Genomic DNA, 6,343 nt, shown 5'->3' with positions numbered 1-6,343 from the left:
CGCGCGCCCCCCACACGCACGGGTTTCAAGTGAATTTCGTTGGAACGCCATTGGCTGCTGCTGCCGCTGGACCGAACAGCTGGAGTCTGAAGGAGGTCTGTCTCCAAGGCTAAGACGTGATTTTGCGGAAGAGAGCGTCTATTAATCTGCTGATCTGACAGAACATAAGTGTTTCAGCCCCACAAACAGTCCAGCTGCTGCACGGCCTTACATGGAGAAAGCTGCTCACCCCCGCAGCCTGTTTATGTTCCAGCACTATACAGCAGGAGAGATGTCAGGCTGGAATGTGGCTGCTGCCTGCAGCCAGTCAAAGACGTCAGGCTGCAGTTTACCAAACGATTACTGGACTAATCAATTAGTTGATCAACAGGAAATCTGTCAGCTCTTATTTAAATGGTCGATGTTATCATTGTAGTTATTTTTCATTTAAATTTGAATGCATCTCCTTGGGCTGTGGGAGATGTTGAAGGGTGACTCCACTGATTTTGCAGATTGAAGTGTGTTTACAGGACTTGAGGAGGAGGGGAGACTGGGATGACATGAGACACTTTTCACTTTATTTTTATCTAAGAGAAACAACTTGCAATCACGAATGAATTCTAATAACAACATTTCGGTACAAAATCTCATCGCACCTGTCAATTCAGAGGTGTGCAAAAGTTGTATTTGTGCATTTGTTTCATGTGATAATTATTACATAGAGGGTAGCGTAGTCACAAGTCCTATAACCCTGAAATCGGTTAGCATTTTTGCACTTTCAGGTCCCTCGGCTCAATTTCACGTTTTCTTCCTGCTTTTAAAAACCTGGCGTCTCCATTACCCACAATGCAACTTAGCCACTGAGTGACATCAGTGGGAGCAGTTTATTAGACTGCAGATGCAGATGCAGCTTCTTCTGCGGACAAAAAATGATTTCTACTACTTTTAAAGTTAGTAAGTTTAATTTTACTTTAAGTTTCCTTGTAAATAAACAAAATAAAATGCAAATAAGTGCATCTCTGTATTTCTGGGTACCACACTGCCACATGTGACTCAGTGCAATAATGTGAACCATTTGCAGGACTGTGTGGTTGAAAACTTCCAAGAGGTTACGTGGGAAGAGGCTCACTCAATATCCGCTTGATATTATACCACTTTATTATTAACTCAGCAGAATCTAATTTAATTCTGTCTCACTCTTATTAAAGCAGGATACTTGCTGGAAACAGTGGGTCCCCTGATTTTGATGGCACTGTAGATGCTGCAGCACGAGCTTTTGCTCTCACTGCCACAAGACATAAAATCAATTTTTCATTGTCTCTTGAAGGACGTTTTCCCTCTCAGACGCTGTAGATAAATTATTACAGATGACCTGCCTGTCTTTTCATGCCTCCATGATTTTTATTCATTTTTTGAATAAATCAAGGGCAGAGACGTGTCCCCTCTCTCTGCAGTTAACGGTGGCGAGGTCACTCGTTGGTCCTGATGATTGAAACTTCATGCATCATTTAACATTAGTATTTAAAAGCTGGTACAGTACAGATATGCTTTGGTGCAAATATTATGTGAGGCACTTAACAGACTGAGGTGTCTAAATAACTTCACTGTCAGCTGACCAAGGACTCCCAGCATCAAGATCAATTATATTCTGCGATGAATTAATGCTGAGGTTAATCTAAAGAGACGGAGCGTGTTGCTGTAATTATCCGTCTAACTATGAAGCAAAAAATCTCTGTTGTCTGTCTGTTTGTTATTCACATATCTCGAGAACCATTCTTTCAGTCTTTCTCACACTTGGTGGGTTTGGTGCTGCAGACTAAAGGAAGTGCAGTGTTGAATTTGGTGCAATTTGGATATGCAACACAGTCAATACAAGGACATTTTGAATATACACTGCTCTGTGCGGCATTGAGACATAACTTAACAGCAGACTGAATGTCACACATGTTCCTACTCATGCGATCAGCTAATATTTGCAAGCTAACGTTAGCTAGCATTAGCAGTGCACCAATTGACAACAACTTGAGGGGGAAGATGATCCGAGCAACGTCAAACAAATGTTGAAACACAGTCTCAGGCTGTGGTCACTGACTTGGTTCGCCTTCTCGTCTGTACATCCACCACTCCATCCTTCCCCTCCCACTCCTAAGCATATAACGTGAACTTAATATGACACATTTGTCTTCATGGTATGTTGTCAAAGTTTGGCAAAAAGGTGAAGACCCAAATGCAAACACAATGGCAGGCAGGTTAGGAATGAAAGGTGGGCTTTAATAAATTAAGCAGTAAGTGGTATGTGCAAAGTCCAAACTTGAGAGACACAAAAAGGCAGGCAGCACACAAAGGAAGCCAATCAGGGACAGGTGAAACCAATCAGGAAAATCCCAAGGGAGGGAAAACAAGACAAAGTGCAGGAGGTAATGTAACATAAGACACAAGGATGAACCTTAGAAAATAAAACAGGAAACAATAACTAACCCAAAAACCAAAACCATGACACTCGTAGCTGTTTTTAACAGCAAACATTAATGCTTTTTATTATATTACACATAAATTAGGGCTGTCAAAGTTAACGCGTTAACGCAACATCCTCTTAACGCCGTTAATTTTTTTAACGCGCGATTAACGCTCGGTATAAAAAAACAAAAAACAAAACGCGCATTGAAAGATTTACGGCCGTCAGTGGCACCTGTAGTCTTGATCCAGAGGGTGGCAGAAACGGAATCAGAAGAAGAAGCAGCAGGGTTGGCGGTTCGGGAAAAACACGGTGGACTGAAAAGTGAGGAAATTGAAAAAGGACTTACCGTAAAATACCAAATAATAGCCGGGGGGTTTAGTTGTTTCAATCACTTAACAGACCAAAAGGCAATTTGGGACAGGCGTTTAATTCCTTCCTCACAATAATCCTGGATGAAAATGTCACAAACTTCTCCAGCTTCTCTGTGAATTCTCTGGCATCCTTCTGCAAGTGAAGTTGTTGCGGCGGAGGAAACGATTCATCCAACCAGCACTCGCTGCAAACTCCTCATCTCTGCTGTCTCTCACGGTGGCGTACATTTGTTTCTCCATCACCCTGATCATTTTGTGGGACACTCTCTCATGGCGTGCGCGTTTGCTGATAACTCATCCCCGCATGTTTATCTCAGGCTCCTCGCTAGCCTTCTTCCTTCCTCCAGCAGGCAGCCTGGTCCTGTTGCTGTCCTCCTCAGACAGACGCTCAAGCTCCGTTTCTCTCACTCTCTTCTGGTCGACAGAGAAACATCTAGCGGCTGCTTCTCCCGAGTTTTCCTCTGCATATTTTACGACAGAAAGTTTGAATTTCAAGTGGTACTTTTTATTGTTTTGCTGCACCGGAGCCATGGTGACCATCAGTGTGATACTGACTGACAGAAAGCAGCACACTGCGTGAAAAAGGCGAAGAAGAAAAACGTGCAGTGTCAGTGGACAGGTCTTCTTCCTTAATTTTTTAAACAATAAAAAATTAGACCCGACATTTATTTGGAACCGGCGGTTATTTACCAAAATATACATCTGCACCGGCGTTTAAAGGGACCCTGTGGTTAATTGAAACCCGGATATTATTTGGTCATTTATGGTATGAACGGCAAACTACTTTTAAAACAGCCAGATGGTTCGGTCGATAGGACAAAAGTTATCTGCATGTACTATCGACATGAAATGAGTTACCATCGAAGTACATTGAGTCTCAAATATCAGTTGCAAGCCAAACACATGGCAGATGCAGAGAGGCCCCCCCCGCCAAAAGCAGACAACAAAAAAGGCCTTTTATTTTCCTGCATGATCTGAAGTGTTGAAAAAAAAATTTCATAATGCAAGCACCTTTCTTATGTTGTTAAAAGTATTAAGAACATTAAAAAATACATCAAGGTACATTTAGAACAGAAAAAAATGTGCAAAAAAAATTGCGATTAATTTGCGATTAATCGCGAGTTAACTATGGACAAAATGCGATTAATCGCGATTAAAAAAATGAATCGTTTGACAGCCCTAACATAAATCATTTGTTTTTAGATTAAGTTTGACCGTCAGGGATTTAGTATTTAAGTCCATGATGTTCCACTTTTCCACCAGCACACGAACGCACCAGAATAAGCCTAGAACACAGAAAATCGTCATGTATACAGTAAGATACCAGGAGGGAGGGAGCCGTGAGCTCAGAGACAAGGGGTATGTAAGGACAGCGGAGAATAGATGAGGGAACCTGACCCTCGCATAAACCATTTGATGTGTGTATGTAGTGTTTTCATCACACACACTTTTTTTGGGGGGGGGATGCAGCCACCTATGCTTGGAAATACCAGATCTGAATCGACATGTGAACCTGTGATCCTCGAGTGAAAGGAGAAATCTTCACAGAACAAATAAAGAAAAAACGTAAGGACAGTTTGAAAGCAGGCTGTTTCTTTTGTTTCATTAGTGAGCAGGACTGATGACTAGAGATGATACAAAAGTGCAGCTGATCTAAAATACGGCAGCCATGTTTAGCAGGGGGAAAATTTGGGAATCCTGCACTTTTTGGGATTGGACATTTAGCGGCATGTAGCCTAGTTTTGAGAGATGCTTTCTAATTAGGTCACACACTGTACTCTGACTGTGTGACAACCAGCAGGAATGCATTAGTGTACAAGCCTGTCTGCTTATCAACGTTCAAAGGCAGCGAGCTCAGGAAGTTCCTCATCAGGGGCTCAATTAGAGAAATGCAGTGATACTGCTATTGACCTGCTCACAGAGAGTTGCTGCTGTTTTTAGAGCTAACGTGTGTGTGTGTGTGTGTGTGTGTGTGTAGGGTGGGGTGGGGGTGCCTTTCTGAAGAGCTGCTGAGTGAGCAAGTGAGCGATTAAGAGCGAGGCAGGCGATCTGAGATTGTTTCTCCAGGGCAACTCTCTGTTTAAACGCCTGCAGCATCCAGATTTTAGAGAAGAAATCAAACTCAGAATTTTTATATTTACAATATGAAAGAGGTAATAATACAAATTAGAAGAAAGAAGCTATTCTGAGACGTAAATAAGGTTCCCTGAACACCGTTTGAAGCTAGAAAGGTGGCAGGGTCCGCCACATTTAAACAAGTGAATCAGTATGAAATTGTGTTGTTGTTTAAGTTCAGTTTGTTTGTTTATTTTGTTTAGGCATAAAAAAATGTGTTAATGAAAGTCTTTCTCTTCTGATGGACATTTTACCCAAAATCTACATAGTGCACCTTTAAATCAATTTAACATGATGAAATTCAGGACTTTTCAGGTCTATACATATATATTTTTTTTTTTTTTAACTTTGTGGTACTTTTTGCAAACGAGTGCAACATTTTCCTGTGAAATATAATCAACTAACAGGAAAAAATGTGTCCTGATAGTACTCACAAAAAGTACACAAGTAAATGTACTTAATTACTTCCCACAGGTGTTATAAAGGAATAAAGGACTAAAGGAATTCTGAGTCATACTTGGGTAAAAATAAAGACATTGTGTTACAATATTCACTCATACAAATAGCACTTTAAAATATGTGATATTAAATGTACTTCAGTATCAAAAGTACGAGTCAGAGTAAATTATTCATATATTTACATGTATGTATTTATTTGACTATCGGACTGATAACCGCCATTTTTCTGATATACTGGAATTGATGTTTTTTGTTTTATTTGATTATCAATAGAATAAGTTACTTCATCTCTGATGTTGCATGCAATCTGCAAAGTTTTTGAAATACATGTAACAGGGTAAAAAGTGCACCATTTGCCTCCAAAATGTAGTTTAGTGGAAGAACATGGACACACCTCAAAACTGTACTGCTCATGATGCCTGTACTGAATATTAAATCCCTTGGAGCAGGGTGGTCTCTGCGCTCAACTGTTCTCACAGACTGTAACAGGTGACAGGTTTCATCTTTTCAAGTCAGGAGCAGTGTTTGAAGTGAGCTGACCTCTACATCACTCTCACTTTAATGGTAATGTGAACACGACGACGCTGGTTGCACTCAGAGTAGTCACTGTTTAGCAAACCCTGCAGAGCAGTACGCCAGTGAGCCACCAGGAGGAGAACACAGGCCGCAGAACCATGAGAACCGTTCCTACTACTGATTATTGCTTCTGACAAGTGAAGTACAGAATGACTGAAGATGACTGTAAAAAGTCTATTTCAGTTGAAGTAATGATTGGAAGTACTGGGTGGTTTCAGATTTGAAGTCCCTGAAGGAGTCTTGTCATCTCACAGAAAGATGGTCCTGCTCCAAACTTCCTGTTTGGACATCCCCCCCCCCCCCCCCCCCCCCTCTCTCTCTGTGTGTGTGTGTGTGTGTGTGTCTGTGTGTGTGTGTGAGTGAAGGTTTCCTCCCACAGTCCAAA

The sequence above is a fragment of the Sparus aurata genome, chromosome 9 (assembly GCF_900880675.1).
Source record: "Sparus aurata chromosome 9, fSpaAur1.1, whole genome shotgun sequence".
Lineage (NCBI taxonomy): Eukaryota > Metazoa > Chordata > Actinopteri > Spariformes > Sparidae > Sparus > Sparus aurata.
Note: the sequence above shows the minus strand (reverse complement) of the source record.